The 13,554-nt window shown below is 38.9% G+C and overlaps 1 protein-coding gene across 4 annotated transcripts in view; it reads right to left on the bottom strand.

The window, feature by feature from the left end:
- LOC150090769 (E3 ubiquitin-protein ligase HECW2-like) overlaps positions 1-12,934 on the bottom strand; it is a 518,151-nt gene extending 505,217 nt beyond the window's left edge. For all 4 annotated transcript variants that reach the window (XM_090372567.1, XM_090372548.1, XM_090372576.1 and 1 more), the window contains exon 1: positions 12,807-12,934. The gene's annotated coding sequence lies outside the window, so the exon portion shown is untranslated. The remainder of the gene's footprint in view (positions 1-12,806) is intronic.
- Positions 12,935-13,554: the final 620 nt, after the last annotated feature.

Consider the following 13,554-nt stretch of genomic DNA (forward strand, 5'->3'; position numbering starts at 1 on the left):
CTACAGTTCAGTCCATGCTCCCTGTGACTTTGCACTGTTCTCGCATGTGAAAACGAAGCTAAAAGGGAGGCGGTTTTCCAGTGATGAGGACCTTCTACGGGCTTGGGACAACGAGTGTGCTTTACTCCCTAGTGAAACTTGGCAAACTGGTTTAAAGATTGGTTTAGGAGGATGGAGAGGTGTATTGAATGTAGAGGAAATTACTTTGAAAAAATTAAATAAACAAAGCTGTATTGCAAAACTTTCCTAGTACCCTTTGTAGTTTGTGGTTCCAAACAAGAATTATGGCTTCCTGAAATTCACAAAGGATCTTTAGTTTCTTTCTGGTAACTGCAGATTCCACATGATGCCAACAGTTCTCTGTAGGATTCATATCCAGGCTGTTTCCTGGCCAGCTAACAGCTGTAATGGACCTTTCTTCCAACCATTTTTTCACCTGTAACAAATGGAAACACATTACTGTTGAACCTCTAATGCAGAAATGAAGCTAAAGTAACTACAGCAGTGCCTACTTACACTTTTCACCCAATGACAAGGAGCAGAGTCATCCTGAAAGATGCAGTTACTTGGCAGGTTGAAATGGTCTCTAATAGTTGGCAGCAATTTGTCTTCCAATATCGCCAGGTATCCATTGGCATTTACGGAACCTTTTATAAACTGCAAGTGACCTACTCCGCAATACAAAATGCACCCCCATATCATTTGGCTGGTAGGGAATTTCACTGTAGACACCATAGAGTCTGGATGGTATTCTTTACCATGTCTACGGCGAATCATTTGTCTCCCATCAGAGCCATGCAGGTTGAATTTCTTCTCATCCGAAAATAACTGGCTTCCACTGCTCTGGGGTCCATCGATTAGTTTGGTGTAAGGAGCATGTCCATTTGACATGCTCCTTACACCATATTAATCGGGCCTTTTTCATTTTTTGTGTAAGGAGGGGCTTTTTCTTAGAACGACGGACTACAAGTCCATTTTTGAAGAGGTGTCTTCTGACTGTTACTGCACTTGCTACCATTCCTGTATGTTCCTCCCATTCTCTTTTCAGCTCAGACAAAGAAGCTTTACGGTTTTTAAGGCATAAGCGCTTCAAAACACGGTCCTGTTTTGGCGTAGAGACTCGTTTGCATCCGGTTCCTTTTTTCCTATCAGCAGAACCTGTATTCTTGAGTTTGGAAATAAATTACTCACTGTCGACTAATTACAAAACAGTCTATAAGCAATAAGCCAGGAAGAACATCCTTCCTCGCGTAAAACAACAGCACTCTTCATGGCGTCAACTGCACATAACTCGCCATCCTGACACAAGCAACAAATGACTGCAACGCTTTCAGAGCATGCTTATATAGCTGAAAGTAAAGCTGATGCAATATTACTTCATCACCTACACGTGTCAATCTCATCTGATGCAATCTTTAAGAACTATTGCCATATACTTATGTTATTCAGACGACAATTACAATATTAAGGGATGATGCACTTTCTTTGAACACCAGTGTATAATGTTAAATTATGCAATTTTTGCTCTAGATTGCTTAAGTCACATTTATAAATAACAGAAAGTTGTATAATATTGCAAAGTATTACACTTCCCCACCCAGCTACTTCATAATGTCACCTGACTGGCAAAATTTTCTGGGAGAATACTGAACGGTATCTTTTAGATGAATGTTTCCCATTTAGAACTTGAAGTTGATAATATCATCACTTGTTTCCAATCAATAGAATTTAAACTAGATCGTACGTATAGCTTAGCTTAATTTTCAGCACTCACCTCATAGTAATCCGCTTAGCTGGTGGAGGGTTTTATCACATACATAGTGGTTATAGGATTCTAATACTTTAAGGGGATTATGGGTTTTAAAATTAAGTTATGGGCTGTAGAAAAATTTTTAAGAAAGGAAAGTGCACCTTCCATGGTTGCCTAATAAAATTAAATTAAGAGAAAGAAAAAAGGGAAATATATAAGCTAATAATCGGGCACGAGCGACTTTCGAGTTTCCTCGTCTTCAGTTAGCTATAGTGGAGGGGGGGAAGAGAGCGCGCTTGTCTTATATACGGGTTGGGTTCCCGAAATGCATTTCAGTGCACGTGGAAACTTGATACGTGCTAAATTCCAAATGGGGGAGAAATTGGCGGGAATCTTTTTGTTTAACACGTTGAGTGATGTATGGCGCTTAAACCATTCAATAACGAGGGCTTCGTTTTCAAGGATTTTGTAGCTAGAATTTAATTTAATTACTGTGATGGCTGAATCGATGAGTGGGTTGTGATTTTGAGATTGGACATGTTGTGTTAGTTCTGTACTTGCCGAGTTAGTTTTGAAGCTATTAAAGTGGTAGTATGCACGCGTGTTCGCGATTTTTGATGTCCCGAATTTTGCTGTTGTACTACCTATGTAACATGCTTGGCAATCTGATTGGCATCTGATCAAATATATAATGTTGTTGTAATCTTGTTGTAATCAAGACAACACATGAGTACGAGACACAAGATTACAACAACATTATATATTTGATCAGATGCCAATCAGATTGCCAAGCATGTTACATAGGTAGTACAACAGCAAAATTCGGGACATCAAAAATCGCGAACACGCGTGCATACTACCACTTTAATAGCTACAAAACTAACTCGGCAAGTACAGAACTAACACAACATGTCCAATCTCAAAATCACAACCCACTCATCGATTCAGCCATCACAGTAATTAAATTAAATTCTAGCTACAAAATCCTTGAAAACGAAGCCCTCGTTATTGAATGGTTTAAGCGCCATACATCACTCAACGTGTTAAACAAAAAGATTCCCGCCAATTTCTCCCCCATTTGGAATTTAGCACGTATCAAGTTTCCACGTGCACTGAAATGCATTTCGGGAACCCAACCCGTATATAAGACAAGCGCGCTCTCTTCCCCCCCTCCACTATAGCTAACTGAAGACGAGGAAACTCGAAAGTCGCTCGTGCGCGATTATTAGCTTATATATTTCCCTTTTTTCTTTCTCTTAATTTAATTTTATTAGGCAACCATGGAAGGTGCACTTTCCTTTCTTAAAAATTTTTCTACAGCCCATAACTTAATTTTAAAACCCATAATCCCCTTAAAGTATTAGAATCCTATAACCACTATGTATGTGATAAAACCCTCCACCAGCTAAGCGGATTACTATGAGGTGAGTGCTGAAAATTAAGCTAAGCTATACGTACGATCTAGTTATTACATTACAGCACATAAGGACTCCTTAAAATATCAATAGAATTTAAACCTGAGTCAGCTAGTCACCTTTAAGAAAGCAAAATCTTTCCCCTTTACCTTTGACAGTAGTTACATCAAGTAGATCCCACGTCAATACACTGCTTACTGCCAATAGTTTTCCTTTATCTGAAGATTCCTAATGCACAGAGTCACTGCTGATAACCAGATCAAGAGATGCTTTCTCTTGCTGCTTCTATAACATGCTAGTGAAGAAAAGTCTTACAATAAATCTAGAAAAGACTTGCTACTGTACAAGTGACCAACTCAAGTTCCCATCAATATATGATAAGTTAAAATATCCCATTATAAGACAATCTAATTTACTAACCCACTATATTTGTCTGTATAGCTGTTCATTACACTCATCACAATTGTTTGGCATATAAGACATTCCTACTCTCATTATTGTTTTCCAGAGCTTGTCACACCAATCTGGTTCAACCTTGCACTGGCCACTCATAAACTTGGTGCACTGCCTTAGATCCTATGTACTTCTTAAACAAGAACATAACTCTTTCCCAACCATTCATGCTGAGAAAAGACTGTGCAAGTGAGACAACCATTTGAAATTAGTGATGTCATAATTACAGATGATTATTTATTAAAAAAACTTTTGAGCTTGTTTGTTGTTTTGTTATTTAGGAGCATTAGCAACTAAGGCCAATTTGCTCCGAGATATGCGGTGGTCATTCCCTGACCTTACCGCATCCTCCGTATTTGGTGGTGACGGGCTTGAACCCCGGTCTAATCAAGAAGCGTGTACTACGCACTGCTGCTCCTTCCCACCTGGCTACGGAGGCGCACTTTTGAGCATAAAGGCTAGTAAGGCTCCTGGAGTTGATGGCATATACTCTGTAGTTTTGATGGAGAATGCAAGGGAGATTACTGAACCAATGAAGTTAATATGAGGGCACCTTTGGACTCAGTGGAGGTTCCTTTGGATTGGTGAAGTGCCAATATATCGCCAATACATAAAAGCAGTTCTAAGAGTGAAGTTGGTAATTGCAAACCGGTTAGTCTGACTTCAGCGGTAGGAAAAATTGCAGATAGATATGGCATTCTGAAGGACACACAACATGGCTTTGTTAAGGGAAAAATCATGTTTAACTAACTTTAGTAGGTTATTTTGACACAGTTACTCATGTGCTGGATTTAGGGAACAATTTTGACATAGTTTATTTGGATTTTAGCAAAGCATTTGACTCAGACCCTCATGAGAGGTTACTGTATAAACTTGAACAAGTTGGGATTACTGGTAAGATTCTAAAATGGATTGCTGGATGACTGCAGTGCAGAAGGTTGTCGTTAATGGATATTCTTCAGACTGGTGTAACGTCAGGAGTGAGGTCCCTCAAGGATCACTTCTTGGACCACTGCTGTTTCACATTTTCATAAATGATATCGACGAAGGGATAGGTGTGATGTCAAAATCTGCAGATGACAAAGATTGGCAGAGTCGTTAATGATCAGTGCCAGACAGTGCTCCTTCAGGAAGACTTGAACAGACTTCAAAAGTGATCAGAGAAATGGCAGCTATGCTTTAATGCAGCTTAAATGCAAGGTCTTACGCTTGGGGAATAGCAAACTCAAAATAAATTATACACTTGGTGGGGTTGAATTAAAAACAATACAGGACAAAAGAGATCTGGGAATTATAATACAGTCTGGTATATAGTTTTCTGAGCAATGTAAACAGCAGCCAGGAAAGTCCATGGTGTCCTATCAATGATTTATTGAAAGTAATCCTGTTGAGATAGGGGGGACATAATCGCACTGTATAAGGCAATTGTATGACCACAATTGGAATACTGCGTTAAAATATGGAGACCTCATCTGAAAAAAGCCACTGAGCTTCTTGAAAGGGTCTAAAGATGGGCAACTTGAATGGTGAGATCAGCAGAAGGATGACCATATAAGGAAAGACTGATTACGTGGGCTACAGAGCTTGGCAACCAGGCACCTTAGAGGTGACCTGATTGAGGTTTATAAGGCTCTGAGAGGGATTAGTAAAATGAAAGAAGGTGAAATTCTCACTGTTATAAAGAAAATTACGGGGGTTGAGGTTTAGATTAGATTGTAAGACGTTTTCTTTTAGCCAGCGGGTCACTGATTGTTTGTACAAGTCGCCCTCACAAGTAGTTGAAGCTGACAGTTTGAATAAATTCAAAGGTCAACGTGACAGTTACCTGTAAGAGAAGGAAGCATATAATTTGTATTTTCTTATCTACTTGGGTTTTTTTTTTTTTTTTATGCCAGTGTGCAACAAAAGCCTGTGGCTTTCTTGCACATACTACTACTACTAATAAAATAACCCCTCCCATCCTTTCTATACACATTCTACTCACCATATTCAAATTCTGAATCGTTTATGGCTGAATGGCACCATGTTACTGATATCCCAATAATGTTCACATTTGATGATTTAACTAGTACTTCAAATTCATCAAATTTGTTTACTATACTCCTAGCATTAGTGTACACACAAGTATATGTGCATCTTTTTTTTAACCTTAGTAGCACAGTCCATGCAATTATTGTCCCACGAGAAAATCCAGCAGGCCTTGAAATCCCTAACACTTTGCTTTCCCTACTGCATATCCAATACAAGCAATAGAAGAATCATTTTCACCTCTGCATATATCTGCTATTAATGTATTAGATTTTTACAGCATAGTATATGATAAGCACAGAGGCAGCTAATACCATAAAAAGTGGCAACTGAAGTTTAACCTTTACAAATGCAAAGTACTGCATATGGGTAGAAGTAAACCCAGAGAAACGTACCATGTGGTACTACAATTAAGGTGGTAGAAAATGAAAAAGACCTGGGAGTAATTGTGCAGTCAGATATGAAGTTTTCTGTGCAATGCAGACAGGCTGCCAGGGCAGGTCATGGGGTTTTGTCAATGATATATAGGAATTTTGCTAGCAGGGAAAAGGAGGTGATTGTCCCTCTGTATAAGGCAATGGTCAGGCCACGCCTTGAGTACTGCATACAGGTCTGGAGGCCTCATTTTAGGAAAGATGTAGCTTGTTTGTTATTTGGTTTTTAGGAGCATTAGCAACTAAGACCATATTGCTCCTGGGATATGCGGTGGTCATTCCCTGACCTTTCCGCATCCTCCGTATTTGGTGGTGACGGGCTCGAACCCCGGTCAAATCAAGAAGCGTGTGCTACGTCACTGTTGTTTCTTCCCACCTGGCTATGGAGGCGCCTCGGAAGGAAAGATGTAGATTTGCTTGAACGTGTACAGAGAAGGGCAACAAGATTGGTGATGGGAATGAAGGGATCCTCTTACCAAGAGAGGCTTAAGTTCTGCAAATTGCAGTGGCTGGAGACTAGGCACCTGCGTGGTGATCTGATTGAGGTGTATAAGGCCTTGAATGGGTTGAGCACGATGAATTCTGATGGGATCCTTCCACTTGTTCAGATTACGAACCTAAGGGGGCATAAATTCAAATTAAGAAAAGACAGATGTAGAATAGATGTGTGGAAATTTGCCTTTAGCCAGCGGGTGGTTAATTGCTGGAACAAACTTCCATCTGTCGTGGAAGTTGATAGGTTAAATAAATTTGAGGAGGAACTGGACAGGCATTTGGAGGGAATAGTGTGATTTTTTTTTTTTTTTTCCAGCTGATGCTGCATAAGTTCACTTGCTTTCTTGCATCGCATGCCACTACTACTACTACATGTGGACTGTGTGTAACTGCATATATACTTCAGTCAGCTTACTTGTTTGCTGATGACAAACCAGAGTTGTTGGTTTATCATCCAGCGAGAAGGCGACCTGACTAAAGGCTGAGAATCTACAAGAGAGCAGTTTCTAGCAGACTCCCAGCCACAGTGTGAAAACTGCATATAAAAATTCCTCCTGTGCTAATGTGAATTGAACCCATACCTTTTCTTCATGGTGTGCTGGAACAGAGACCAGGGTATCTACCAGAGGTAAGTTAGAGGGGCAGCAACACTTTTCAAATGGTAGCAATGTAAAGTTTTTGACTTGCTGTAACAGTGCTGAAATAGGCAAAACAAGTAAACTGCCCAGAGTAAGGGAACAACAATTACCATTATGCAAATGTTAGCCAACATACATGTTCAAAGTTTACACAGGTACCAATGTGCACATGCTTTGAGCAGCAGCAAGAAAAGGATTCAAATGGTTCCCTAATAATAGAACAATTGGCTCCAGAATAATTTGTACACAAATTGCAAGTGATTAGCAAGAAGACATTAAGGGGGAAAGTGGGTGAGGTGTTTAGTATGAAATACCCCTGAAAATGCTATTTCAGTACTAAAACAGCATAGGCTGTAAACAAGACAGAACTGTACTTAAGCAATTTTCTTTTGCCACAGTAAAATGCATAGAAAAAGAAAACAGACTAGTTCTTAGTTACTGCTCTTTCTGCATGGCAGCAAAGAACCAAATTGCAACAGAATGAAGAAAATCACAATTATAGCACATTCCCATCAGCTTTTTATGAACTGAATGTTTTTCATTTAAGTAGATATAAAATGTAAACATCTTTGCCGTTTCTCATGGGTTATTAGTATTAGCATTACAGAGCCATATACATTGCATCAGCCAAAAAAAAAAAACTTCCCATTTCACCCATCCATTCGCTCCAAAAGTTTGTCCATTTCTTCCTTTATTTTATTTAAGTTATCAACTTTCACAATGACAGATGGAAGTTTGTTCCAGAAATGTACCCCCCCCCCCGGCTAAAGTCAAATTTCCGTACATCTGTTCTACAATTGTCTTTCCTCAATTTAAATTTATACTCCCTCAGGTTTATAATCTGAGCAAGGGGAAGAATCCCATCAGCACTGGGCCTGCTCAAACCATTAATGGCTTTATACACCTCACTCAGATCACCTTGCATGTACCTAGTCTCCAGGTACTACGATTTGCAGAACTTTCTAAGCCTTTCTTCGTAAGAGTACCCCTTTGTTCCTCTCACCAGTCTTGTTGTTCTCTGTACTTGTTCTAGCAACTCTACATCCTTCCTAAAACGAGGCCTCCACACCTACACACAGTACTCAACGTGTGGTCTGACCACTGCCTTATATAAGGGGTTAATCAACATTATCCCTTCTAGCAAAATTTCAGTATATCATTGACAAGACCCCATTACCTGCTCTGGCAGCCTGTCTGCACTGCTCAGAAAACTTCATATCTGACTGCAGAATTACCCCCAGGTGTTTTTCATTCTCCGCTACCCTGAGTGTAGTACCACACAGTTGGTACACATCTCAGGGGTTACTGCTACTCATATACAGTACATTGCATTTGTCAATGTTAAACTTCAGTTGCCACTTCTCAGCTCATCTGCCCGACTTTTCTAGATTCTGTTGCCGTAGCATACTGTCATTACTGTCATTAACAACCCTTTCAACCTTTGTATCATCTGCAAACTTCAATATTAAGCCTGATATACCTTCGTCAATGACACTGATAAATATACAAAACAGTAATGGGCCCAAAACCGAACCCTGGGGGACTACACTAATAACATTAGTCCACGAAGGGCAGTGTCCATTGACTGCCACTGTCCGTCTTCTCCCACTCAACCATCCTTTTATCCATTGTAGCAATTTTCCCTTAACGTCATACTCATACAATTTTTACAGTAGTCTTCCATGAACAACGATATCAAAAGCTTCCCTGAAATCCAAGTATATGATAACAACATTATTTTTTTGCATCTAGTTCCTTTGTAACCACATCATAGTATCCAATCAAATTGGTCAGACAAGACTTCCCCTTAAATGCACGCTGTGTCTGAATTCTTACTGCAGTCTTGTGTAATGATCCTGCAATGCTTCTTTTACCAGCGACTCCATTATTTTTGCTGGAATAGAAGTTAAAGTAACAGGTCTGTAATTACTTGTGTCACCCTTTAATCCCTTTTGTGAATTGGCGATACATTTGCACTTCTCCAGTCCTTGTGGACCTCCCCTGAGTCCAATGATGCTCTCATAATTATGGCTAGGCATTTGCTTGCTTCCTTTGCCACCTCCTTTAATACAGCTAGATAGATCCCATTCACTCCAGGGGCCTTTCTTATGTTTAACCTCAACAATTTCTGCTCCACTTTGCTCTCAGTTATTACAAAATCATTCAGCTCCTTGTTGCGCCTCCGTAGCCAGGTGGGCAGGAGTAGCAGTGCGTAGCACACGCTTCTTGATTAGACCGGGGTTCGAGCCCATGACCACCAAATTAACCCCGGGGGCTCACATCTGGTGAGTATGGGCTTGGCACACCCAGGTGTGCCAAGAATGATGATATCGTGAGCTGGATATCATCATTCTTCTCTTTCTTGGCGATTCCCTTCTACTTTTGACTCTCCCTCCTCCTCCTCCTCCTCTCTCTCTCTCTCTCTCTCTCTCTCAGGGTAACTCGGGAACTTTTTTTTTCTTGGTGCAGCATAAGCCTCAGGCTTCCTTGCACCATATGGCTATTAATAATAATGATAAATACGGAGGATGCGAAAAAATCGGGAAATGACCACCGCATATCCCCAGAGCAATATGGCCTTAGTTGCTAATGCTCCTAAAAACCAAACAACAACAAGATCCCTGTTAAAGTTTAATAATTTTCTGTTCTTCAGTTCCCTACAGAATTCCTCAGGTGTGAATGCAAAATACTCATTCAATTTGTCAGTTATCTGAGCAGAATAATCAACAGTCATACCATCGATTTCAAGTGAACTAATTTGAATCATCTCCTTCCTTTTAGAATTTACATAAGTAAAGAAGTCTTTGCTGGGTTTTTTTTTGCATCCTTTGCCAAAGATTTCTCGTAATCTGTGTTCGCTTGCCTAACTTCCTCTGTGAATTTATTACAAACTAGCTTATACCTACAAGAGACTTCTGTGTAATCTGATAATCTATATGCATCCCATTCATTTTTCTTTTCTGCCACCAGTCTCATTAGATCATCTGACATCCATTTAGGCCTAAACCTTGAACGGTATTTCTTAGTTGGTATGAAAAGCCTAGTAGCTTCCAAGATTAATTCCTTGAATGCTTCCCATTTAGAATTTACTGTTGGTAACATCATCAATTGGTCTCACTATAGAATTTAAAAAAATCTCTGAGACCACTGCAGTCACCTTTACGAAAGCAAAAACCTTTCCCTTTACCCCTGATGGTAGGTACATTTTTAAGTAAATCCCACAGTACACTGTGATCACTGCCACCTAGTGGTTCCTTTATCTATAAATTCTTAATGCATGAATAATCATTACTAATAATCAGATCAAAAGTATTACTCCTTCCGGTTGCTTCTCGAATGTGCTGCTATAGAAAACAATCATCCAGTACATCCACAAAAGTCTTGTTAATGTGCGAGTGACCAATCCACAAGTTCCAGTCAATATCTAGAAAGTTAAAATCCCCCCCATTATAAGACGTTTATTTACTGGCCCACTCTGTCTCTGTACAGTTGATCATTGTACTCATCAGAGATATTTGTCCTATCCTCATTTTTGCTTTCCCAGTGCTTATATCACACCAAACTGACTCAAGATTGCACTGTCCACCCATGTGGACAGACTAAGGCAGTGCAACCGGATGCACTGCCTTAGAGTTTGTGTTTCTTAACTAACAGCATAACCCCTCCTCCCTTCCTATCGTGTCTTTCCTTTCTGTATACATTATACTCCACAAATTCCAATTCTGAATTCTTTATATTTATGCATATGCTAACTAATTCATACTCCTTAGATTAGCGGCCAAATTCCACAGCATCTTCAGAGATGGAAGACAACAGATCTTTGAGCTATAGAAACATCAACTGTAAGGAATACTGAAGCTCAAAGGCGCCCATGTGGAAAGTTCTGAATAATAAACTTTCAACTGTGTCAATTTCTCATAGTAAATTGTGTTTTCATAGTGAGGCACTGTTTATTTGCAGTATAGTACTGAACAGGCAATACGATACTGGATACCTAAAGCATCTTCAGTATAATGTATGCATAGGACAGCAAAGTGAGTAATCCACAAAAGGGATGCTATAAAGTTTGCTTCCTCTTCCCCCCCCCAGTCGGAGTATAATATTTTCATGTGATCTTTAACCACCATACCGAACCAGCCATTGGGCCTCCACAATGACAGCCTGACAGTGCATTAGTTTTGCCACTGGTAATTCCCAAACACAGGATTTTACCCCAGGTTTATAAAATAATAATGGCTGTATCCAAGGATGCCATGGGATCCCATCTCTCACGACTGAAAATAGACTGATTAGCCTCATTTGCATTATCACCTATTACTGTAAGGTCTGGTTTTTAACCTTCTACTTAGGGGAGTACTGTATACACATTGCTTTGGTTATAGTTTATTGTGTAATATAACAAACTGTCACAACGTAAACTTTTAAAAGGATGAGCAGAAATAGTTGAATTAAAAAACAGACAGTGGTTGTTAATGCAGATTCTGTAATACACCACTATGCAAAATACAAAATATAACTATAAAAAGAGATTGACTTAAATACCAAATATATGATTAAACACAAATTCTGAAACCAAAAAAAAAGTCTATTTATATGCTGAAATATACAGCAAGTTGTTTTGTGTCATGTAATGTGTTAGTAAAAGATAGTTAAATATGTGTACTTACTATTTAAAAACTACAAAATAAAATCTACACTTTTTCCAATAGTGTATAGGTCTATATTCTTGTCTTGGATAGCATATTATGATGCAATGGCCCTGAATGCAATCATAACCACTATGCCTGCAAGTGCTTCCTATGCAATGGTCCAGAGAGAGAGAAAAATTTCACAGGGACAGCAAACTGAGTCATCAATCTCAGTTACTTCCCCTCCATGGAGTTAATAGGTCAAGAGCAAGATTTCATATTTCCTGGAGAGGCATTAATACTGCCTAGATTTTTCATCCGGATGTGAGCAGGATGAAATTTTCTCCATACTATTAAAAATATTAAACAGTGATGTTTCTTTAGCCACACAGCAAGCATACAACATAGGACAGTTCCAACTCAATTTGAGAATATGGTACGCACTACATGGGAATATCAATAAAATCGGGGAGAAACCACAGAAATTAGTGTAGAAATGCAAATTACCTGTAATTTTAATTTCAAGAAAAAAATCCTATCTAAAGAAAAACACGACGTGTACGCTTGGAACTAACCATGTTCAGAAATAGCACAGCCTTTTAGAAAATTGCTAATGTGATTAACGGTCATATTTTTCATAGACATGTCCTAAAGAAGACGAATACATCGGCTTATTACCATTCTAAAATGGTCTTTGTAAATTCTTCGCCTTGTTCTGTGATAAAATAATAAATAGGCCGAGTTTAATATAGGCACAGCAAGAAATGTGGATTTCACTGAAAGTATTTATCAGTTCGCTCATCTCTAGCATTTGCTATCACTTGAAAATATAACAATCAAATTTACATTTTAAATACAGTAGTTTACTAATATAAACATATAATACACGGTATTTACATTCTCTCTATCCGCGGTATCAAATCAATATTTCACAAACTCCAAAAATGTACATCGTAAAAATTTACCTTCCAAAAAGAACTGTCATCACTTCGCAAAGAAACCTTGGTTATTGCCTCCATCTTTGTTCGTCACCTGGCAGTATAATAGATTTTTAAAAGAAAATTTAAATTGGACAAATGCATTAAAAAATAATATGCATTACGAAAAAACTGCATTAAAGGTATACACTTATAAGATACTATCCAAGCATATTTGCAAATTTTTAATTTTTCTGGATTTTCGACTTCAAGGTGGCGCCGCGAATAGACAGATAGATAGTTAGAAAGAGACACAGTGTAGTACTCTGTGGAGAGAGAGGAAACAACCTATTAATCGAAACTAAACAAATATGTTATCACATAAACTCTCTGTACTCTATAACTTCTATTGCAAGATGAATGCAGTTTATATTTTAGAGTTCATCCAAAAACCTTTGTGGTTTTTGGACCAAGAATAACTAAGAGTGCAAAGGACACCTCTGTGGACTTCAGAATGGAAGAATGGGGAGATAGGGGATCCCAATAAATTTTACATAATATCAGAGTTTATATTACTTCATGAGTTTAGTAAACTGAAGCAATCATCAGCGCTGGATTGAGATTAATTTAGAAGTGTGTGTGCATTTTCCCTACAAAGCTGAAATATTAAACAACGGTGTTTATAAGGATAGGCACTCTTAGAATTACAACATGTCTGTGCGTCGCACACTCCGCATAGCACTATCGAGGCCGCCTTGTCCCGGTACACTGGGGCACTATGGCCATAGATGCCAAT

The sequence above is a fragment of the Mastigoproctus giganteus genome, chromosome 1 (assembly GCF_048544385.1).
Source record: "Mastigoproctus giganteus isolate SK-2022 chromosome 1, ASM4854438v1, whole genome shotgun sequence".
Lineage (NCBI taxonomy): Eukaryota > Metazoa > Arthropoda > Arachnida > Uropygi > Thelyphonidae > Mastigoproctus > Mastigoproctus giganteus.